Source organism: Chenopodium album, chromosome 2, assembly GCF_948465745.1.
Source record: "Chenopodium album chromosome 2, dcCheAlbu1.1, whole genome shotgun sequence".
NCBI lineage: Eukaryota > Viridiplantae > Streptophyta > Magnoliopsida > Caryophyllales > Amaranthaceae > Chenopodium > Chenopodium album.
In genome coordinates, this window is record NC_137835.1 from 27,656,154 (window position 1) to 27,682,465 (window position 26,312).

A 26,312-nucleotide genomic window follows, 5' to 3' on the forward strand; every position below is an offset into this window, starting at 1 on the left:
GTGAACTTCGAAGTGAAATTGAAGTTGAGATGCAAACCCGAATTCAAGATGAAGTGGCCGAAATGGAGAGGAGAGCCGAGGAGAGGTGGAATGATTTCATGAGTCGATTTGCAAACAACGACACATGTTCCACCTTTTAGCCTCAGCGTCGAGACCCCAGGGATGACCCAGGTAGTGGAGGAGCAAGCCAGGGTACCCCGGCAATTGTATAGCATAGCTTTAGCTTTTGTAGTATGGACATGTACTAAATTTGAATTTATGTAGCGTTTGATTTTTGTAGAATTACTATATATTATGTAGCTTTTGGATATGTTCTATTTAAGCATAACTTTTGTGGAAATATATATATATTAATATTTCCGTAATTCAATTATGATTTTAATTTTCACATGCATTAGGTGCAGGAGTATAGGTTATTAATAATGTTTTTTTTTTAAAAGAAATAACCAGAATGTTTTGAAATGAATAATTTTTTGCGACAGAAAAAATGAATATAAATTCGTCGGAAAAAATTTGGGACGGAAAAAAGGAGAAAAATCTGTCGCTGGAAGGCACATCAACGACGGAAAAATCCGTCGCAAATCTATTTTTTTGCGACGGAATTAAATTCCGTTGGTAGATTGCGACAGAATTTTCCATCGTAAACTAGCGATGGAATTAAAAATTCCGTCGCAAAATATTATATTTAGTGATTGTTAGGTATAATCAAAGAGGGATTCCTGGAAGCATTGGTGCTAATACAGGAGGATTAGCAAGATAGGCTTTGATCTTTTTAAAGGCTTTTTGGCACTCATCGTCCCATATTACCGGTACATTCTTTTTAAGTTTCTTGAATATTGGATCACATATCGTGGTTATCTTGGATATGAGCCTACTTATGTATTGCAACCGGCCAATGAATCCTCGAATTTGTTTCTCGGTCTTGGGCGGCGGCATTGACATGGTTGTTTTAATCTTCGTTGGGTCTATCTCTATTCCTCTATAGCTAATGACATAGCCCAAGAGTTTTCCTTAGGTGACTTCAAAAGCGCACTTAGATGGGTTTAGCCTCATGTTGTATTTTCTTAGCCTTTAGAAGAATTTCCTTAAGGCTACTGGGTGTCCTGGACGATCTTTTGATTTTACAATCATATCATCCATATAGTGTAACACCTCATGTTTTCGAACCACTATTTTATGTGCATTTAAATCTATTAAACCTAATTTCTTATTGAAATCCTAATTTCAAAAGTGAAATATTTATTTAATTATTAAAATCGTTATTTTGATTTAAGGGTTATTCTAAACTTTTGAAACCTTAAGTATAATATTTTGATAAAGCAATTGAAAATTATTATTTAAAAAGGTTTTATACTTGAGTTTTATTGATTTCAACTATATTTGACATGTCTGAATTGATATTAGCCTTAAACGGTGATTCCTTAAGCTTAAGCGTCAATTCAGTAAGTGTTACTAAATTATATGTAATTTTAATATGAAGTGCCATGATTAATGGGTATGTTTGGAATGGTGATGAATTTGAAAAGGATAGAAGGATTTTTAGGGAGATTGGAATTGAGTGAGTTTCAAATCTAGACTCTTTAAAAAGAGAGAAGTTCCACGGAACTGTTCCTTATGAACAGTAGGCTAGTGTGCTAACAGTTTTACCCTCGGCTTGGGAGATTATTTGCGGCTCTGCCACTGTATAGTTTTCTCATTTCCTTTCCACCTCATCTTTGTCTGTCCTTGCATTCTCGAATCCCCTCTCCATCACTCATCCATTTCCGTTCTCTCTTTTCCTACTCTCTTTCTCTTTCCTCTTTTATTTTCCTTCCACTTGCAGTCTTCATTAAAGCTTATTCCGAGTTTTCCATTGAAGCGTGCTCCGAGCCTTCTATCTGCCTAGGTATGATTGATAAAGTGTGAATTCATAATGCAAAATTCTGTTCTTTTTTTTATGAATTTGTAAAAGGGAGTTTTGATTTTTGTTAAATTTGGGAAATGGGGTTTTTAATGTTGTTGAAATTAGGTGTTATTTTTTGTTGTTTTCTTTGATAGTACTAGCTTTGTTGGTGCTAAATTATGATTTTAAATGTGATTTCTAGGTTGGATGTTTGTGTTGATTTGGGATATGTGGTTTTTATTTAGTTGAATTTGGGAATTAGGGTTTTGAATTTATTTTTTTCACAATGAGAATTGGGGATTTCTGGGTGTTAGTTTTGGGTGATTGTTTGAGCGTTTTCGGTGCTAGATTATGATTATTGATGTGATTTCTGCTTTCTGGGATAGGATTTTGGTTTATGTGTAGATTTTTGGATCTGAATATTCAATCTGATCACCTTTAACACGACCCGTTGTGTCTCTATGAGCTTTGTTGTTCTCTCTGTACCAAACCCATTGAAGAGCAGTTTTTTTCCTTTTTTTAATGATAGTTATTTTCTGGGATTTCTGCGAACGGGTAGTAAGCTTAAAGCTTTTTACTTTGTTTTCTTTGATGGGGCTGCTTTAATTTTTGTTAAGTAATGTGTATTCGTCAATCTCACTACTTTCATGTTTTTCAAGCTCATGCAAGTAAATTACCCATACATGCCAAGAAAATTCATCTAACTTCTAAGTATTTCACTTGTGAATCCGTGACATAATCACTCCCATCTGTGCTCAATTTATCTTGTTTGTTTTCTTGTATCAAAGGTGATTCTTGGGATCAGTTTGTTTTTTTAAGGGGTTTTTTCGTGTTAATATAAGAGATATTTTATAGTATTGAAATGATAGAAGCACATCTTTGGCACACTTTCCAGTTTCCACAGAGAATAACATTAAGGTGTCTATTTGGCATGGTGTCTAAGTAAGTGGGTACAGGCCTAAAAGCCTGATTGTAGGGAATATTTCAAGCATTAACCCAAACTTGAACCCCACTGTGATCATACACTAAAGCATGGTGGCGTCCAAAGGGAAAGAAGATAGAGCAAAAGAGTCGCCAACAAGTTTTAGGAACTTGTAAACTGTTCACGAGGTAAAGGTTACACCCCTTAACGATCCAGGAGATCGTCAACTCCAATAGGTCTGGAACTATGACTGGTAGTTCGGGGATGAAGGTACAAATCCAACCTAAAAGAGATTGAACCTGCCCTAATAATAGGCATCTACTTTGTTCTAATTGTATTCATGTGCGCTTTCTGACTAACATGCAATCAATAGGATTAATCCTAAACCTGTTTATCTATGTTGGTTGAATTTAATGCACAAATAAACTATTATTGGCTATCACTTGAATTATAATCATATTAACCCTAAACAAGGTTATTACTTATCTTATTAAGCGTGATTACAAGTACCAATTCCCTTTAAACATGCATAAAAGGTGTGATCAAGCAATAACAATAAAAATATCAAGCAACATAATAATCATAACAATAATAACAATAATAATCATCATCAAAATAATAATCATGTTAAAGCATAACATTAATAGCAAGATCATAGGCATGATACTAACAAGATTAATAACAAACCCTAGCATGTCACTAAGAAATAAAAATCAAAGATTTAACCCTAACATGATACTAACATACTATTAAGAGAGACAATAAAAGGCATCATAGAAATCATAATTGATCTAAGGAACATATTCTTTATCCTAAACATGATACTAAGAAGATCAAAACGCCCTAACATGACACTAGGAATCATAATAACAACATAGACATGATTTCTATATCATAATATCAATGAAAACATTTAAAGCACTTACTTGGATGCCTCGTATCTCTTTCTAATAACAAAATATACACGTTAGTATCTTCAAGGAAAATAATAAGACAAACAATTAAATTAAATAATTGAGAGAGATTTAGGACTAAACCCTCAGAAATTAAAACATTTCACGTCTAGGGCGAAGGCAACTTCGAATAATGCTAGGTGTATCTAGATCTTGTGAATGCAGAATTTTGTATGCAAAAGGGTTGGTTTAGAAAAGAGAGAGAGAAAGTAATCAAGAATTTCTTGAAGAGAGAGAATTAGAATTAGAGAGTTGTTGATGATTGAAAACGAAGGTTTAGGAGGCTATTTATAGAGAAAATCAGCCGGATGAATAAAAAAACGAATCAGAGTTTCAAAGAGAATAAAACGCATTGGCGCCAGACGCCAGACATTAGTGCCAGACGCTAAGTTTAGCGCCAGGCGCTAATCATGTCGTCAGACGCCAGAAAACAATTTCCACGCGTTTTTTTAATTTGATAAAATTTATCCGTACAGAAGGGTAAAATCGTATTTTCCTTAAAAACACTTCTTTTATTCTGATTAAAACTCTAAAAAGTCAACTAAAGTCAATTTATCAATGCTAATTAAATTATAGAAGAATCTAGAAGACTATAATTAATTCTAATTGCATTAGGAATGATAAATCTATATCATTAGGCCGCACACAAATATCAAACTGGGCCAGTTTGGTATTTTGGCCATAACTTCCTCATTATTCATCGGAATTGGGCTTATAATATATCGTTGAAAAGCTCTTTTTGAACCTGACCCAACTACACTATTATTGGACCCTTGCCATGGACCAAAACAAACTTTATTGGCTGTTTGCTTAAAATAGGTTTTCAAAAACAGAGAGAAAGAAAAGAAATAAAAACTAACCGCAACACAAGACTTTCCATACTTTCACTTCATTCAATTATAATTCGACGTGAAAGGTACTCATCACTGGATTTGGTTTTGAGGAGACACAAATGGGTGTCTACACTGACCTTGTTTAGAAATTGGCACTTGAAAAGGCCTGGAATTCTATAACTTTGTATTTTCCTGTTTAGTAACTTTTTCACTCCTTAATGTTATCATTTGCTCGGCACAATTAGGTGTTTGTTCCATTCCTTTCATGATTATAAGCAATGCGTTTCATTGGATGAGACATTAGATTAGGCTCTCTTGCTCTGCTTAACCCCCCATAATTACCAGGAAAAAAAAATGAATAAAAAAATCGTGGCATTTTTGTAGATTAAATTGGACTCGAGTTTTGATCTGTTTTCTTTCTGCAAAGCCTGTTTGACATTGTAACTTTGATGATCCAATGTTATTTCTTAACGTGTTTATTTTAGATCTGCAATAGAATTACTTTCTGAATAAACAAACCATTCATATATGTTAGTAAGTGGCATTGTACTCGGGTGTTATTGTTGTATAATAGTGAAGATGAAAAGTTAAGGTGTGGATATTCAAGTTTCCGGGGAAAGAGAGCTAGCATGGAAGATTTATTTTTATGTCAAAATGTCTAAAAGAACGGGAAGACTGTGTGCCTCTTCAAAATATTTGATGGTAAGGCATTCTATACTTGACTTGCAGCTCGCTTATTAGCATTCTGTTTTTGAAGAATTTGAACTATATTATTGTCCATGTTTGTATGCATCTTGCAAATCTCTCTTACATATTAGCTTTTATTACCTTAAAATGTCTTTGACATTGAAGCTGTATTATTTGCGGCTTGTTAGTAATCTTAGTATAGAGCATATCTCTATTTAGGAAATGCTTAATTCAACTGTACTAGCTATAGCATGAAATTTGAGGTTGATTAATACAATCTAAGATAATATTCGAAACACCCTTCCTTTTCTTATAGAGTTTTCACCTATGTGAAATTTTCTAAGGAGATTGTATTAATCATTTTCTTATACAACCCCAACTCCTAAACAATACTATCTATACCATGAAATTTTAATTAGGAGACATTATTAATCATAATGCAGCTACTCATGAAGGAAAAATAGTCATTGTTAGGTAACAAAGAGTATTGTGAAGGCTATCTCACTAGATAATTATCATAAATTATAGCATGGTGATACATTAGATAGTTTTGCCTCACTTTAGATGGTAGTTGTTGCTGTGTACTCTGATCACTCATATTTCCCATGACCATAATTTGAGCACTATGGCCCATTTTTTTTTATCTTCCCTTTTTTTTTTCCAAGGGAAATAGTTATAATTAGTGGAGTTTTGGTAGATTATATGAGTGATTTTATCGATATTTTATAGTGAGTCATTTTATGCGATATTTGGTGTCTAATGATAATTACATCAATTTAGAGAGACTAACATTGTCATTGTGTTGTGTCTTGCGTGCAGCAGGATATCCACAAGACCACAACCTTCTTAAGATCAAGAAACATTGAATATTAATTTATTCACAAAATTATCATAGCTTATGAAGGCTCGTGTGTATAAACACTACCCTTTTTCTTGTTCAAGAATATGTGAATTTTCTTTATTTGGTGGTATGTGGTTGGTTAATACTTAATATCTTATTATAATCATTTTGCATAAGATTCAAGTACTAATCATTTGGAGTTTAAAGTTGTGTTGTTGTATGGTGGCATGTCTAATTGATAGTATAATGCAATTGTACGTGTAGCCCACTAAAAATTCTACCGTACGGACGACTACAGACGACTATGGACGACTACAATAAGAGATTAAATCTCAACTGTTTATTTATTAATTGACTAATCTTAGGCGTCCAATTTGATACCTCAAATAAACAGTCATCAAATCTAGTCATCAATTTTATTTTTTTTTCACAATCTAGTCATTAAGTCTTGTTTGGTTAACTTTTTTTTTATTCAAATGTTTATTTATTTATTATTTTTTTTTTAAAAAAATTGAATAAAAAAAACTTCCAAATCATATAACTAATATATAAAGCTAAACTTTTAGCCAGGCCACGAGACAGCGACACTTGGCATTCCAACTTTTCGCCAAGTGTCACGCCACCTTGGATATACTTAGATAGACTTCATATGATAAAAAAACCATCAAGTGTCGCATCACCTTCGATAGATTTCATAAAAAAAAAAAAAAATTAGATAAAAATCCTATTTTCAATCAAATTAGGATAGAATTTTAGAATAAGATTATTAGTTTAGAGTTATTTCTTCGATAAAATACCAAATAATAAATTTATAATTAGGCCACAAGACAACATCATTTAGCGTTTTAATTTTTCACTTGGCATTCCAACTTTTTGCCAAGTGTCGCGCCACCTTGGATATACTTAGATAGACTTCATATGATAAAAAACCATCAAGTGTCGCATCACCTTGGATAGATTTCATAAAATAAAAAAAAAATTAGATAAAAATCCTATTTTCAATCAAATTAGGATAGAATTTTAGAATAAGATTTTTTTTTTTTTTTTTTTTGAAACCTAGAATAAGATTATTAGTTTAGAGTTATTTTTTCAATAAAACACCAAATAATAAATTTATATTTAGGCCACAAGACAACATCATTTAGCATTTTAATTTTTCGCCAAGCATCGTACCACGTTGGATAAATATAGATTGATTTTGTAGAAAAAAAAAGTTAATTTATAATTCTATTTTCAATCAAATTGAATTATAATAGTATAATTTTATCTTTAAAAAATTCCATAACTACCCGGGCATCGCCGGGGCACAAAACTAGTAATAAATATTCATCTTCAACCTATATCATCTAAAACCTTCAGGTTCAACCTACAACATTCATTCTTCTAGTTCAAATTAATTAAATTCTTATATTTAGTTTAATTTCATAAATTATAATCAATTTATTTATTTGTATCATTGTTTAAAAATTCACTTAATATATATTTTGATTTCGTCAATTAATTTTGTTAGATGAATCCGTCAATAAAAACTTCATAGGTCTAAAAATTATCAAGTTATAGTAATTTATTTAAAGATTCGAATAATATTTATTTCAACATTAGTCAAAATTATATTGTGCTTCATTTTGATATAATTTCATGATTCATCCGCAATTGTTTTTTCTTTTTCTTTCTTTTTTTTTTAGTTTTTGAATAGCAACCCACCATTGTTAAATATTAAGGTTGAAGATGACTAAAGGTTGAAGATAACTGTAGGTTGAAGATGAATAATATTATATAATTTTTTTTTTAAAAAAAACCTTTATTAGGTGCGTGTTTTGGGAAACAAATATTATACTGTATTGATTATGGGGTGTTTTTTTATGTAAAGATATTATATTAAATTTAGTTGTTACAATTATATTAATAAATAATAAAAAAAAGTTGACTTATTCGTTTAATTACAAAAAAAATGATATTTCATTTTTTTGAAGATAAAAAAAACCGAAATTAAAAAGAAGTGTTTTTTTTTTAAAAAAAAAAAAAAAAAAAAAAAAAAAAGGAGCGTTATCTGTTTTTTTTTTTTTTTTTTTTTTTTTGTTTGAAATAAAGATATTAGTCCCCAAAAAAAAAAGAAAAAATAAAATAAAGAAACCTATATATTAGGAGGAAGCGTTATTTAAGGGAAGACTCAAAAAAAAAAAATTCTAAATGTGATTATTAACTAAATTTAACCGATTTACATAAAAAATTATCTTTTGTTAAATATGGAAGAGAAAATAAAGAGAGGTGAGGGAAGATTGTTACGTTGTATTTCATATTCCATGTAGTACTGGATATATATAATGTACATTTCCTAGGGTTCCATCAATGGATAAGATCAAATACCCAACTCTAGAATATTCTAGATTGTACATGGGATAATAGTCATCCATATTTAGATATTATCATAACACTCCCCCTTGGATGACTATATATTGAATAAAACAATAACTAACATTTACTACAAAACCCGTACAAAATAATACACTATAATGTGCATAATATGCTGCCTCGTTAAAAACCTTACCAAGAAAACCCAGTGGGAAAAAACCATGGTTAAGGAAAAAAGAGTGCAGCGCGCATTAACTCCCCCTCATGACTACATCACTTGAGATCTTTAAGACGACGCAATCCAATGCCGTAAGCTAACTTTTTGAATGTTGCTGTCGGAAGAGCCTTAGTAAATAAGTCTGCTAAATTCTCACTTGAACGAATCTGCAATACATTTATATCTCCATTCTTCTGAAGATCATGAGTGAAGAAAAATTTGGGTAAAATGTGCTTTGTTCTGTCGCCTTTGATGTATCCTTCCTTAAGTTGAGCAATACAAGCAGCGTTATCCTCATATAAAGTTGTTGGTGCCTCTTTCCCAGATGATAAACCACAAACTTCTTTTATATGTTGAACTACCGACCTTAACCATACACATTCACGACTAGCCTCGTGAATTGCTAAAATCTCAGAATGATTGGAAGAAGTAGTTGCAATGGTTTGTTTCATGGAACGCCAAGAAATGGCAGTACCACCATATGTGAACACATATCCAGTTTGTGACCGACCATTATGAGGATCAGATAAATAACCTGCATCTGCAAAACCAATCAAATTTTCTTTGGACAACTTTGGGAAAAATAAACTCATATCCTTCGTACCTTGAAGGTAACGAAGTAAATGTTTAATCCCATTCCAATGCCTTCAGGTTGGACATGAACTAAACCTTGCTAATAAATTAACTGAAAATGATATATCAGGTCGTATATGACTTGCAAGGTACATTAGTGCTCCAATTGCACTAAGATACGATACTTCAGGACCAAGAATTTCTTCATCATTTTCCCGAGGTCGGAATGGATCTTTCTCTACTTCAAGTGATCTTACAACCATAGGGCTACTCAATGGATGTGTTGTATCCAAAGAAAATATTTTAAGAACCTTTTCTATGTATGTTGATTGATGCACAAGGATTCCATTCTCTAGGTGCTCTATTTGTAACCCCAAGCAGAATTTTGTCTTTCCTAGATCTTTCATTTCAAACTCTTTCTTTAAATAATTGACAGTCACTGAAATCTCTTCAGGAGTTCCAATGATATTTAAATCATCAACATACACTGCAATTATAACAAATCCTAATCCAAATTTCTTTATAAAAATACATGGGCTGATAGGATCATTCTTATAACCTTCTTTCAAAAAATACTCACTTAGACGGTTATACCACATACGCCCAGATTGTTTCAATCCATAAAGAGATTTGTTTAATTTAATACAAAAATGTTCTCGAGAACTAGATTTTGCTGCTTCCGGCAGCTTGAATCCTTCTGGGAGCTTCATGTAAACGTCATTATCCAGTGGGCCATATAAATAAGTTGTGACAACATCCATCAAATGTAAGTCAAGTCCTTCTCTTATTGCCAGACTAATCAAAAATCTAAAAGTAGTTGCATCCACCACAGGAGAATATGTCTCCTCATAATCAATACCAGGTCTTTGTGAGAATCCTTGTGCAACTAAGCGTGCCTTATATCTTACAACTTCACCTTTTTCATTTCTCTTTTGCACAAAGACCCATTTATATCCCACTGGCTTTACACCTTCAGGTGTACGGACTACTGGTCCAAATACTTCTCTTTTTCCAAGAGATTTTAATTCTGCTTCAATTGCTTCTTTCCATTTTGGCCAATCATTTCTTTGTCTACATTCTTCAATGGATTTTGGTTCATTATCCTCATTATTATCCATAACATCTAATGCTACATTGCATGTAAAAACATCATCGACGTCGATTTGATTTCGGTTCCATGTAATTCCAGACATGATATAATTTATTGAAATTTCTTCATTATCAGGTACCTGAATTTCTTCTTGTATCATGTCTAAAGTCTCTTCTAGAGATCCTTCGGAAATTGTTTCTTCAATTTGACCATCATCAATCAATGCTCCTTTTCTTTTCCGAGGATTCTTATCTTTGGAACCTATTGGTCTTCCACGTTTCTGGCGTGGTTTAGACTCATTAGCAATTTTATTTTTTCCTTCCGGGACATCTATTTTAAATGGAGCATTAACAACTGGAATATGTGACTTGGTCACTCTTTTTGGGTCAGCAAACGAGTCTGGCAATTGATTCGCTAAACTTTGTAAATGAATTATATTTTGAACTTCCAGTTCACATTGTTTAGTTCAAGGATCAAGATAGGATAATGATAATTCATTCCATTTAATTTCATTTTCCAGCTCTCTCTTTTCTCCCCCTAATGTTGGGAAAAGTGACTCGTTAAAATGACAATCTGCAAAACGAGCCGTAAATAAATCCCCTGTTGTAGGATCAAGATATTTAATTATTGACGGGGATTCAAACCCAACATATATCCCCAACCTCCTTTGAGGACCCATCTTAGTGCGTTGTGGTGGAGCTATTGGAACATAAACCGCACATCCAAAAATTCTTAGATGGGAAATATTTGGTTCCTTACCATAAATCAATTGTAATGGGGAGAACTTGTGATAACTTGTTGGCCTAATGCGAATTAGTGCTGTTGCATGTAATATAGCATGTCCCAAGCAGAAATTGGGAGATTGGATTTCATAAGCAATGGTCTAGCAATTAACTGAATATGTTTTATTAATGACTCTGCTAGACCGTTTTGTGTATGAACATGTGCTACAGGATGTTCAACATTTATCCCAATGGACATGCAATAATCATTAAAAGCTTGAGATGTAAATTCACCAGCATTGTCAAGCCGAATAGTCTTAATGGGAGTATCTGGAAAATGTGCCCGTAACTTAATCAATTGGGCAAGTAATCTCGCAAACGCCAGGTTACGAGTTGATAACAAAGACACATGTGACCATCTAGTTGATGCATCAATTAAAACCATAAAATATCTAAATGGTCCACATGGGGGATGTATGGGCCCACAAATATCTCCTTGTATACGTTCCAAAAAACTAATTGATTCAAAATTAATATTAGCTGGTGATGGGCGAATAATCAACTTGCCTTCCGAGCAAGCAGCACATGAAAAATTATTATGAAGAATCTGCTGGCTCTTCAAAGAATGTCCACATGAATTCGTAATTATTTTTCGCATCATTATTGAACCGGGATGGCCTAACCGGTCATGCCAAACAACAAAATCATCAGTAAGCTTCTGGTTTACTATAGCATGAGCTTCAATAGCATTGATTTTTGTGTAGCACAAACCACTAGAGAATGTAGGTAGTTTCTCCAAAACATGTTTTGAGCCTTGAGTTATATTTGTGATTTGAAGGAATTCGTTATTTTCTTCATTGATTGTCTCAATATGATAACCATTGTTGCGAATATCCTTAAAACTTAATAAATTTCTTTGAGACAATGGGGAGTATAAAGCATCAATTATTTTAATTTCAGTTCCCCAAGGCAACTTTATAGCGGCTCTTCCGGAGCCCTCAATGATATTTGTACTACCCGATATGGTACTTACATTAATCCTTTTCATCATCAAATGAGAGAAATATTTTTTATTTTTAAGTATTGTATGTGTAGTTGCACTGTCAGCAAGACATAATTCTTCACCATTCATAGCAAATTGAACTTGAGTAATATCCATGTTCTTCATGAAATAAAATACATGTCAAAATATTAAGCATAAAAATAAAGATGATAAAACAAATAAATCAATAAAAACACTCAAATAGTTCATAAATTTATAAAGCAAAAATCCTTATTACAACGAAAGAAATAAACTTAAATAAATCACTAGAATAAGCAAACATAAGTCTAATACTTAAAACTAACATAAAACAATATAATTTTAATTATTCCCTTCTGGGGCAGTGAAGAAATCGGCAACTTCTAAATGAGTTGTACTGCCAAAATCAAAATTATTCCCTTCCGGGGAAGTAAGGAAATCACCAACATCAAATTGATTGGCATTGCCAAAATCAAAATCACCTTCACCATCTTCAAGAACAAGGTTTGCCTCAACTTTCTTTCCTTTCTTCAATGATTCTTGGTAAAGTTCAATAAGATGCTTTGGAGTTCTGCAAACCCGAGACCAATGACCTTTTCCTCCACAACGGTAACATATATTGTTTTCACTTTTCTCTTTTTCATCCCTACGTTCCCACTTCTGGTGGGAATGTGAGTTTGTGAAATGACCTCCACGACCTCTACCATATCCACGTCCACGACCCCGGCCGCGCCATTGGCCATGACCACGACCTCTACCTCTACCACTACTGCTGGAATGGTCTCTGTTTGTCTCTGTTTTTAGTTTCTTTCCCGTTATGGGTTGTCACATTCGCTTCAGGGAATGGAGTAGAGCCAATAGGACGTGATTCATGATTTTTCATTAATAGCTCGTTATTTTGCTCAGCCACAAGAAGACAAGATATTAATTCAGAATATTTTTTAAAACCTTTTTCTCTATATTGTGTCTGTAGGACAATATTATTAGCATGGAAAGTGGAGTATGTCTTTTCAAGCATTTCTGCATCAGTAATATTTTCTCCACATAATTTCAATTGAGAAGTTATTTTAAACATAACTGAGTTATATTCACTAACATATTTAAAATCTTGCAATCTCAAATTCAACCATTCATAATGAGCTTTAGGGAGTATCACTGTTTTTTGGTGGTCATACCTTTCCTTTAGATTACTCCAAAGGATTTGTGGGTCTTTCACAGTTAAATATTCATTTTTGAGCCCTTCATGGAGGTGATGGCGAAGAAAAATCATGGCTTTAGCCTTATCTTGAGGTGTTGCCTTATTAGCCTCTTTTATTGTTTCACCAAGCCCTTTAGCATCTAGGTGTATTTCAGCATCTAACACTCATGATAAATAATTCTTTCCGGTAATATCAAGGGCCACAAATTCGAGCTTGGCAAGGTTCGACATTTTTCACTATACAAAATAATATTAAAAGATAAGTATATATAAATAGTATCCAAAATATGTACTAAACGTTATAATCATGCATAAATAATCCTGATACAAGTCATTCATAAATAAGAACGAAATAGAAGATGAGAACGTTAGCATGGAGAAAAATAAGAATGGAACCTTAAATTATTTATCATGCTCTGTATTCGTTATATATGTTGATATTCCAATAAATAAGCATGCAAAATTAGATAAATGTTAAATTATAATTGTTACGGGCTACGATCATACTTACATGATAATAATAATATGGGATTCTAGAAAAATGTTTGGTAATTCTACTCGGTTGACTAGCAATGGTGCTGATAACGTGTTAAATATGGAAGAGAAAATAAAGAGAGGCGAGGGAAGATTGTTACGTTGTATTTCATATTCCATGTAGTACTGGATATATATAATGTACATTTCCTAGGGTTCCATCAATGGATAAGATCAAATACCCAACTCTAGAATATTCTAGATTGTACATGGGATAATAGTCATCCATATTTAGATATTATCATAACATCTTTCCTTTTTTTTTTAAACCAAAAAATATCTTTTCCACAAAAAATATCTATTTTCCTAATTTTTTTTTTCAATTAAAGTGATACAAAAAAATTATTAATTCAAATTTAATTACGTTTTTTGTACAGCAAAATTTAATTAAATTTATTCAGCTAAAGTTTTTTTTTTTTTTTTTTTTTGAAGAAATTATCCAGTTTAATTACATTTGTTCAATTTTTTTTTATCTTTTTTTTTATGGGCAGTTTTTTATCTCACTAATTTTTTTTTTTTTAAAAAAAAAAAGGTATACGTTGTTTCTTGTTTTCAATTTTGAATCTTTGGTTTTAGTTAAGTAGTTTTTCATTTACAAAAATATTAGTTGGGTAGTTAATTTATATTATTTTCTTACTATTTTTTTTTTTACTAACTCCAAAATTCAATTTGCATATTCACTTAAAAATGGAAACAATTTACATATTTGGTAAAAAAACAAATTATACTATATATATTAATCCGTCTCAACCTTCTCATTGAACTGATTCCAACTATATATATATACCGAGTACATAGAGTATCTAATGGTCATCATATGTAAAGGTTATAGTTATTAATTTAGCATGAAATTCAATAAAAATATGCCCGATCTTGTTATAGTGGTTGCATTCGTATAATTATTGTAATTTTGAACTTATAAATTATAAATTGGCTTTCAATTCAATTTTAAAATATCAATGAAAAAATATTAAAAATAAATGAATTAATTCAAAAGGCAATATAATTGAAATTACTTCAATGAAAAATAGAAGTTTTTAAAGTTGCAAAATTACATCAGTGGCATAAATATATTGTGGGAAATAAGATTTGAACCAAGATCCTCTGATAAAATCAATAAACAATACACCATTTTTTTTTTTAATAAAGATTGATAACAATACACCATCTTAGCTAAAGTTTAATAGTTAAAAAATACAAAAAAATTAAATTAAATTAACTTTAATAGTGGTACTTTGCATTACGATGCTTTAGGGCCTGTTCACATTTACTGAGTTGAACTAAACTGATTGTAGCTTAACTGAACTGAATTGAACTGAATAGATCTGAAATGAATATTTTATGAAAGAAGGAAATTAGGAGCTGAACTAAGGGTCTGTTCTCATGGACTGAACTCAGCTGAACTAAACTGAACTGAACTGAATTGAGCTGAACTGAACTGAACTGAAATGAACTAAGCTGAACTTAACTGAATATTTTATAAGAGAAGGAAATTAGGAGCTGAACTGAACTGAATTGAACTGAACTGAACTGAACTGAAATTAACTGAACTGAATTTCAACGTAAGAGAACAGACCCTAAATTGAACTAATTAGGAGCTGAACTAAATTGAACTGAACTGAACTGAACTGATTGGAGTTGAACTGAACTGAACTATATTGAAATTAAGCTGAAGTGAATAGGCCCTTAGTAGTATATAGTAGTTATGACATATACAGAATTATAAATACATAAATTGTTAATTTTGACGGTTCACGTACAAATTTTCTGATCTATACTAATATTTAATAACAGAAAATTTAAAAGAAATTAGTATAATTATTTTCTTATATAATTGACGTGTACATTGTGTACATGATTTATTGAATTATAATTGTATATATAACACCAAACATTTATTTTTAGTTTCTTCTTTAATGTGATGATTATTTGGTTATTACATTAACATGTACCGAGCAAAAATAATACAAAGTAACATGTTTTAAAAAATATTTAAAGTGTTCTATTCACCTAATTTTCATTTACTTGAACTTATCTTATCTGAACTTAAATTACTTTAATCAACTTATTACTAGAACTTATTAAAACTTATTTCAATTGTAATTTACATTTGGTTAACCTTTATCAGAACTATATTGATTGTTTATATTATACAGTAATAATCAAATTAGTTAGTTCCAATAAGTAATGTTTAGTCTCAATCAATAATATTTGATGTTTATTACAATTTATAAAATTAGGCAGTCTCAATTAAGTATTATAGAGTCCCAATAAAAAATAAGGAAAATTTCACAGTTACTACCAGGGAAAGCACCATGTTTCACATTTGCTACCCCTTTAAAATTTTATTTTATTTTACTACCACCGAAACACACTAACTTTCATAATCACTACCACTTAACGGAATCTGTTAGATTTCCGTTAAGTTTATTAAAAAAAAAATTTTAAAAAAAAATTAAAATAATAAATAAATAAATATAAAATGAAAAAACCACCCAAAAAACCCTAGCCCTTCCCGTCATCCACCCTCCCCCTCCCCCTGCCGGCGGCTAGCGCCCAAACCTGCGGCCGGCGCCGGCGATTCGGGTCGGAATCGGACCCCTCCCCTTCCCCACCCAAAACCGACAATCCTAACCCTAATCCCCCTGCCCGAAACCACCTTAAACGAGTTTTAGGGTTTCGCTTAGGGTGGTTTTTGGTGGCAGGGAAATCCTTCGTCGCGGCCAGAATAGGGAACGAGGGACAAGGAGGGGCTGGGTCGGGTTTTGAGGGGAGAGGGGCTGGGATCGACGGGGTTTTCGAGGGGAAAAGGGCTGGGATCGACGGGGGTTTCGAGGAGAGAGGGGCTGGGATCGACGATGGTTTCGAGGGGAGAGAGGGGTTGGGATCGACGGGGGTAGGGGAGATAGGGGCTAGGATCGACGGAGGTTTTCGAGGGGAGAGGGGTTGAGATTGAGGTGGGTTTCGAGGGGAGAGAGGGGCTGATCGGGTTTTCGAGGGGCTGGGAATGCGACGCCGGCGCCGACAATCAGGGTGGTCGGAGTCGCGGGCAGCAGGGGATTGGGCTCAAGCGACTATGGCAGTGGCTTGGTGGTTGGGCTGGACGGTGAGTGATGGTTGCGGCGGATTGGCAGCTGGTGGGTGGGAAGGAGTGGTGGCTGGACGATGGTTGGGTGGTGGTAACGGAAATACTAACGATGTAAGTCAAGTGGTAGTGATTATAACAGTTAGTGTGTTTGGGTGGTAGTAATATAAAATAAAAAATTAAAGGGGTAGCAAATGTGAAAAAGGGTCCTTTTGCTGGTAGCAAATGTGAAATTTTCCAAAAAATAATTGAACTTTATTACAATCGAGCTAGGCAATCCCAATGAAGTATTATAGAGTCCCAATAAAGGATATTTGAAAGTTATTACAATCAAATTAGGCATTCTCAACTAAGTATTGTAGAGTCCTAATAAGAATATTTGAAGGTTATCACAATCAAATTAGGCATTCCCAACTAAGCATTATAGAGTCCTAATAAAGAATATTTGAAAGTTATTACAATCAAATTAGGTACTCCCTTTGTTCTTTTTCTTTTTTTTTTTTAAATTTATATTTTAGATTCACATTTACTATTTACTACCTCCGTTACACATTATTTGCAACGATTTGACATAAAGTAGAGAGGAAAAATGTCTAATCGTTGCAAATAATATGTAACGGAGGTAGTATATGAAATGAAGTAGTAAGTTGAAAATGAGTTTATATATATTTTTACTTGTTATATAGGAGAGAGAAGTCATTTAAATACATTGGTATTATTACATATAGAGTTTTGTGTGGGCTACGTGCGTGATGACATAAGAAGTGATAAACTAAATAAAATTGTATCGTAAAAGGAATAAAGGGTAAAAAGGAAGAGAGAAAAAAAAATGAACACATAGCAAAACAGAATATAAGATGATGAAAAGAATGGAAGAAGTGATATGTAGTCTCAAATAAGAATATACGTAGGTTATTACAATCAAATAAGGCAGTCCCAATCAAGCATTATAGAGTCCCAATAAAAAATAATTGAAGGTTATTTTAATAAAATTAGGCAGTCCCAAATAAGCATTATAGAATCCCAATAAAAATTAAATAAAAATGAATTTTTCTAAGACAAAAAAACTAAAATTAAAAAGAAGCGTTATATTTTTATTTTTTTTGAAGAATAAAAAAGAAGCATTTTCTCAAAATAGAAGAAATAAAAAAGAAGTTTGTTATGAAATATTTGTGGATATCCATTATCCTCCTTTGTATCATTCCGGAACAATCTAGATCTAGGATTTATATTCTTATCCATTAAAACCCTAATATATTGTATTTATATATACCCCATTATATGGAATAGAAATACACTGATATATTCTGTATCAATCTCTCTCATATTTCTCTCTATTTTATAACACGTTATCAGCACCATACCTTTGATTTAAGCGATTTTGAATAAACCTAGCCACAAAAAGGTACGCATATACTATTTTGAATCAATAATGTATAAACCTGTTTTATCAATTTGATTTAATATCATATTCATAGGGCAATAGATTTGACCATTCTTTATTTTAAGATTTAATTTGATATCGGTTTCATTAATATGATGGTTTTACTCTCTTATTTTGATACTGTAATTCATCATTTAAATTTTTACATCATATAATTAAGTTGTAAGGGTGCCGGAATATGCAAACCTTTGTTTGTTCTATTTAGTTCTATTACTTTGAGTTGTTTTACGTAAAATTTATCTTTGGTTTGTTTGAATTCACATTCATCTTAGAATTACAGGATACTTTAATTTAATATAATGGGTTTTATGGTAAATTATTATTGTGTTGCTTAAATTGTATTATTTGGTATGCATTTGCTTCTCGACGTCAATTCACATATATATGAAGTTTGTATTTGATTAACATGTTTAGTTATTTAATCAACTCTAAAGATACGAAAAGATAGGCAGTAGAAGTTTTTTTTTTATTATTTAATGTGCATAGCAATATTTATACAAGCTAACGGCAAAACAAGATCCCTAACCCTACGACAAGTAGGATAGGAAGTATGCCTAGGTTAATATAGATATCATATATATCATAAAATCAAATATATACTCCCATAATTTATCCTAATATCAACTGTTTATTAGATATGAGGATGAGCATATACAAGGATTCTAGTAGGCGTAGCTATTGTGTTGTGTGACTTGTAGATTGTTGTAATTATCAATTGGTAATGAGTAGCTTGGAATTTTATAATAGAATAATAGTGTCATTAGACATATGAATAATAATCCATGATTGGTTGTTTCAACAATTTATCTCTACTGTACTCTTAATAGCAATTACTTTATAATTGCATTACTCTTTGTGAACAAGGAATTGAGGTAATATATATTCGGTTACCTTATTATTGTTTTTTTTTTTTTTTTTTTTTTAATCACCGTTAGGCTTATACTTCGTATATATTAGATTATAAGCTATCAAGCCCCTTGATTTATTTTAGTGTTGAACATACATTAGTAGTATGTGACCTATGTGTTTAGCTTCTATATTATTTGGTTGAGCGGAAAATTGATTCTGGCTATATTGGTTATTATTTTTCCTAATGTTTTGTGGCTTATAGTGATTAAATGTAATTTGAGTGCAATGTTACATATTAAAGTTTATATCTGTATGATTGTTTTATAATATATAAATATATGGGGAAGTTGGATCTTTATTGATGATTTCTATCGTATGTTTTATTGATTTAAATTTATAATATCACACATATTTTAGCTACAGTATTTTGAGGAGTGTAGACATTAATTAATTATATCAAGTTATTATATCATATTAATCTTTTTGGTAGTATATACTAAAGAAATAAAAGGTATTATCAAATTATATCTTTATAAGAGTCATAATTACATATGACTTACACATATGGAGCTGTTTTTGAAGTGATCAATTTGCAAATTATATCTTCTGCACTAGTAAAGGTATGTCCAATATAACTACGGATTCAATAGTAATGCCAAATAATTATTTCCTATAATTTATAATAAATTTGAGTTTGATAAATGATAACATATATTGCTTTAAAGTGCTAAATGGTACGACTCTCAATTCATTGTACCTTGTTGTATTAATGCATTATTTGTATTGTATATGGTATGCATACATACATTTTTTTTTATTGTGTCAAATCTCGATTAACTTGACATTGAAAGCGAATTTAGAATTATGAATCAATGTTAATTTTGTTTACTTATGTTTCCAAAGATTAATGTTAATTTGGCTAGTATAGTTGAGTGGATCGAATAAGGTATGTTTTGATTAAAGCTCGAACTGATTATGTCATGTCTTATTTTTACCTTCTCTTTCTGAAAAATGTAGATGGGTTGGTATATATTCTCGTACATATGGACTTGAAGTTCCTTAATTAATTAAATATATAGCAAAAAGTGTGTTATGAGTTCAAGTAATTAAACATGACATTGTGAGAAACTATACATAATCAACGTTCTATTATGCCCATAAATATAAGAGGTTTTGTTTTTTTAAGATGAATGTAATTGGGCATGAGGAACATGATTAGTGTTCTATAAGTATAATTTTATATAAGCATGTTTTTGCTAAAAGGAACATGTTACTTGATACATGACATTGCCAAAAGAATTTATGGCTTAAAAGTTGCAAGGATTTTAAAGGTTGTTGGATTGATTCATTCCATACCCCCATATGCAAGGATTAGGGGGAGATTGTATGTAACCCTTGCATATAAATAATAAAATATATTGATGGTCAGTTTGATACATACAGTAACTTAAATATCAACGATTTATTTAATAAAAGTGACCACATGTTCATTAAATATTTTGAAATGATACCATCCTGAAGATGGATATAAACAAATGACATTTATCATATACTAGTTGTAAATGATCTAATTTAAAATTGATGTCCTAAGAGTACAACATCAGCGTGATAAATCAATAGGTTCTAAAGATAATTAAGTATCTTTAATTTGAAAATGAAAGGAGTCACTATTGACAATGACAAATTTGAGGAAGTGGTAAATATCATTACATTTCTAGAAGAAATCACTTTTAGTAAAGTTCATATGTTTCATGATTATATAAAAGACTCCAGAAGACTATGAAATATCTAACAAGATTAACATGTATCAAGTTTATAGTTTAAACTCCAGTAGAGTATGAGTAATTATTGAATAAAATATTAATTAATTGTCTTGCCAATTATATAAAGAAACACATGTTTGTGTTCTAAAATCACATCACATTCATGGCCATGCATATAGTAAGTTTAATAAAGTGATCACTAGTGTTGAAAACTGACCAGAGTTCAAATTTAGAGAAGTGATTGGATATGATAATTAAATTAGGTCATCCGGGTTTAATAATAATTACCCGTAATGGAAACCTGAAGTTTCATTTGATAATGTGCTGACGCTTTCTCAATGTTAAATATATAAAATGAATTGAATGGCAAGACGTAATATTAAGATAGAGTTATATTTGGATTGTAAGTTATAATAATTTGTATTGATGAAAATTTCAAGATTTAATATGTTTTGATTTTTTTTTTATATAAAGGAGTAATGGCTGATAAAGGAGTAATGGCTGACTAGAAGTTCACCAAAATAACTTATATATTATTGTCAACTATCAAGTGATCAGAAGCTCACCAAATACACTATTTAAGTCTTTAACGATCCAGAAGATCATCACCTACTAGAATTACGAGCAAGTGATTTATGCTTGTATAACAATTTTTTTGATTGGGGCTATTATATGTCAGCACATATTAAATTGGAGAAGAAAGAAAAACGTACAACTGCACAACATATGTCTCCCCATTGACATTGATCTCCAGAAGAGAAAATATTATTGAAAATTTAATAATAAATACACTTGAAATATAAAGTTAATGAATAAATGATTCTTCATCGAAATTGTTCTCCAGAAGAGATAAATTTTGACTGTGATCCTCCCAATGAAATGAATTTTAATGCAAATTTATATACTAAGTTGGTATAAAATTAGACGCCCCTATAAAAGAGATATATTACCAACTTAGGGGGAGAAGAAATAGCAAAAGTTGGGAAAATCGAAATAAATAAATAAATAAAGAATATATATGATCCCTATAATGGTAGTTTGAAAAGTTATATATATGCCAACTTTTGTATATATATTATCAAGATATGTTGCACATTTATGATTTGATTTGTATTCAGTTATGACTCATGTTGCATAGCGTTGAAGATACATTTTGGTCATATTAATTATGTGTATATATTGAGATAAAATCTTGCCAATTGTACTTGAATCACTACACTTGAAGTGTAGGTTGTATATGATCGGTTCCAAAATAAAGATATATTTAATAGATATGATATTTGGCAAGATAGTGCAGTTGACACTAATAGTGTAATAGTATATAAATACCATAGTGTATGAAATACCCTAAAAGTGGTATAGATATCTAAATTATTATAATAGATGGCATATGATGTAAGAAAAATTATGATGGTACCAATGAGAAATGTATTCAGATATCATAGTAAAATAGCATGCAGAATGTAAGTTAAAGGAATTTTATGATACCGGTACATAATGAAACCGATGAATATTATGCATATGCATAATGGAATGGACTAATAAGTAAGGGATCTGAAATATATGTACATTTTGATGTCGACATAATGACAATGATCATAAGTTTATCATGGACCCGAAGTCCAATGAAATATGGATTTTTAAATCCACATTGTACAGTGTCTTTCATCATTTTGAGTCTTATATTCATGTGCATGTGAGTCATAGGTTAATTGTTTATTGCATATGTAGGAATTTAGATGCATTACTCATTGTATAATTTGTTTAATATGTTATCATGTTTTATATATCTCATATTGCATGGATTAATTTCTTACAATGGTTGTGGTGTATGTGAATGTTCATTCAAAGTATAGTAAGACATATTTACAAATTTGATGAAAAATTAGAAAGAGATATTTATATTCCAATTATGGGCTTATAATTGTAATGAAATTATTGATGACACTTATTTAATAACATGTTATGAATCATGTAAAAGGAGTTCCTGAAGAACTTATATACGACGTATTAAATGCCCAACCCTACAATTTTTATGTCTTGAATATTGCAATTGTTATTAAACTCTTGAAAAGTCTATGTGATTACATTATTGACATCTCAACCTGAAGTTTGAGCATATAAGAGTTAGTAAGATTTACTATTTGTATTTACAAGAGAGCTATCATGTCAATCATGAAACATCTAAATAATATCAATGGAATACTTATGCGCCAGAATGTTTCTCATGGTCCAGAAGAATCATGATTAGCGTACATAATTACATATATTATATTATAATTCATATGAGATTGAAGAATGACATTTATAATATCAAGTTTTGTCATCAAATTATTATTAATGAATGTTAAATCAAATAATGATCACCAATATTTATTATTAACGACTTCTAGAAGAAGTCATAACCGCATGAGTTTAACCTTTTTAATCAACTATTAAATAGAGATTTGGAATGGTGATATTAGAGATAAACACATATATGGTGAAATAAAGACACTTCACATGTTCACGTGAAGACTTGAAGAATTGAAGATGCAAGTTCAGCTTAGGAGAGTCGAAGATCAACAAGTGATATTTTACCAACTTATTAGAAGATATCCAACATATTGGATTCATTGTTGCGACACTAGAAGATCTCAAGTTATGTATTCATCAGGGGGAGAAAATACGCGCTGCACTCTTTTTCCCTTGACCATGGTTTTGTCCCAAATTGGGTTTTCCTGGTAAGATTTTTAATGAGGCAGCATCTCGAGCGTATTACGAAGAATGATGTACTCTTTTTCCTTCACTATGTTTTTATCCCACGGGGTTTTTCGTAGTAAGGTTTTAATGAGACACAATCTTCGATAATGGACATCCAAGGGGGAGTGTTATGAAATATTTGTGGATATCCATTATCCTCCTTTGTATCATTCCGGAACAATCTAGATCTAGGATTTATATTCTTATCCATTAAAACCCTAATATATTGTATTTATGGGAGGAAATATATAAAAATAATTAAATATCTTATCTTAACCTAAATTTAATTGAATTACTATCAAAAAAATCTTTTACCGAAATGAGCATTAAAATAGGTCGGTAAATCTCCTCCATTTAGTCCATTATAGTGATAACATTTCCTTAAAAAAAAATTTGATAACAATACTCTTATTATTTATCCAAATAAAAAAAATTTACTACTTTATCACGAATTATTAAATACTGCGTGCATAAGGGAAGATAAATTGTAATTGTATTAAGTATTGACTTTTTTTTTAATTAGGTATTAAGTATTAATTTTTAAAAAATAAACAAACAAACAAAAAAAATCACAACACACTCCCCCTTATTTTAAGGAGAACCTACGTTCATCCCAATTTTTTATTTTATTTTATTTTTTGTTTTTTTTTTGTTGAAAGATTCAATGTAATTTATTTTGACAATAAATAACTTGCATTTATTAAGAGGATGTTAATTACTTCGTATTAGAAAAATTCTAACAAGTTATAACTCAATATTTAAGAAACTCTAAAATACATGAGTGGTTCTACATTTCCTAACGTTTGTTATATATATATATATATATATATATATATATATATATATATATATATATATATATATATATATATATATATATATATATATATATATATATATAGGGGAGGGATCCGGTAAGAACCTCTCCTTATATAAGAATTTTAGTTATATAAGAACCAATCTAATCTGTAGGATTTGATTGAGGTAAACGGTTGAGATTAAAGCATAGATATTAATGGCATTCCTGTAAATATCAAAACCTTCTACCTTTATATAACCAACTACCTTTTAATTTTCTCTCTCCTCAATGACACCCAAAATTCTCACCATTTTCTCTCTCTAAAACCACCGTATTCACTTTCCTCAAAATACTGAAACTACTTCAATTGAACCCAAAAAATCTGCGTTTTTCTTTATTTTTGGTGTAGATTCAAAATATTGTTCATAAATTTGCATTAACAAAGTCAAATTGAACAATTTAACTACAAATTTTGGCAAAAAAAAAAAAAAAACCCTAGATTTTGCAATTGATTTAAAGTGAAATCTGATTGGAAATTGGCGAAGAACAGGTTAAATTTATGAAAATAAGTTTCGAAATTGAATAATTTCAGGTATTAATGTGTCTATTTTCGGTTGAATGTTGCTAATCTTTTTGGTATTTCAAAACTGCAGCTACATGCAAGGTCGAATCGAAAAAAAATCCAAATGTTACTCTAACCAATCTGACAACTACTCTAATTGCATAAGGTATACCGTATTAATTCTGAAAATTGTGTTCTAAACTATTTTTTATTATTATGTTTTTTTGAATAGGTGTTCTAGACTATATCAATGTCCTAGAAATTTATAATCGATGCATAATATGCTCTAAAATTTTTATCTAAAATTATGTTCTAAACCATATCGTTTTATGTTCTAAAGTTAGTCTATGATGTTCTAAAATTCTACATATTAGGTTTGTTATGTTCTAAATTATAATTTCTAATGTTTGAATTTTAAGTATGAATGTTATGTTCTAAAAGTCTATCTACTATGTTCTAAAAGTATACTTGTTATTTTGTATATTAATATCATTGCATGTTGATGGTTTATTGTACTAAGTATTGTTTCAAGATAAGGAAGTTAAACATTTTGGAGTGTTTTTTTTTTTTTTTTTTCCGCCTTTTCTAGTTATGCTATAAAGTTAGAATATGTGTGAAAAATTTAGAACATATGCAAAAAATTTACACAGGGAAGAAGTTAAAACCTGGGAAAATTTAGAACATAGGAAAAAAATATAACATATGTTTTGAACATAAGAAAAAATTTAACACACAAGAAAAAAATTTAGAACAAGGAAAAAATATTAGAACATATACTGAAAAAATGAGGTAGCCCATAGCCCATTGTAGAGCTCAAATTAGCAAATAGTATGGATTGAGGAAGTTCCCATAAGTGTGTTAATGTTGCTATTATCTTGAGTATTCAAATGATTATTAATGCATAAAATATTTTCTTTTTAAAAAAAAATAGAATAAAAATAAAAACCTATTAGCTCAAGTGGTAGAGCAGTATGCAAATGCATAAGAGATGTAGGTTCGATTCCTACATAGGTTCTTATAAAAAAATGACTAAAAAAAACTATAAAACTTTAGAATAAGTAGACTAAAATTAGAACATAAGTAGACTAAAATTAGAACATAGAAAAAAAAAAACTTTAGAATATAGGTAGAAAAAATTTAGAACATAGGAAAAATAAAACTTTAGAACATAAGTAGACTAAAATTAGAACATAGGAAAAAAATTTAGAACAATATTTAGAACATAAGAAACAAAACTTTGGAA

General features: G+C 30.6%; 1 long non-coding RNA gene across 5 annotated transcripts in view; it reads left to right on the forward strand.

The window, feature by feature from the left end:
* Window positions 1-1,679: 1,679 nt before the first annotated feature.
* LOC145597782 (uncharacterized) overlaps window positions 1,680-26,312 on the forward strand; it is a 42,523-nt gene continuing 17,890 nt past the window's right edge. Inside the window, exons 1-3 of one of the 5 annotated variants that reach the window (XR_014103412.1) lie at window positions 1,680-1,885; window positions 5,165-5,292; window positions 6,097-6,245. This is a non-coding gene — a long non-coding RNA (uncharacterized LOC145597782). The remainder of the gene's footprint in view (window positions 1,886-5,164; window positions 5,293-6,096; window positions 6,246-26,312) is intronic. The other 4 variants (XR_014103411.1, XR_014103410.1, XR_014103409.1 and 1 more) reach the window with 4 other exon arrangements.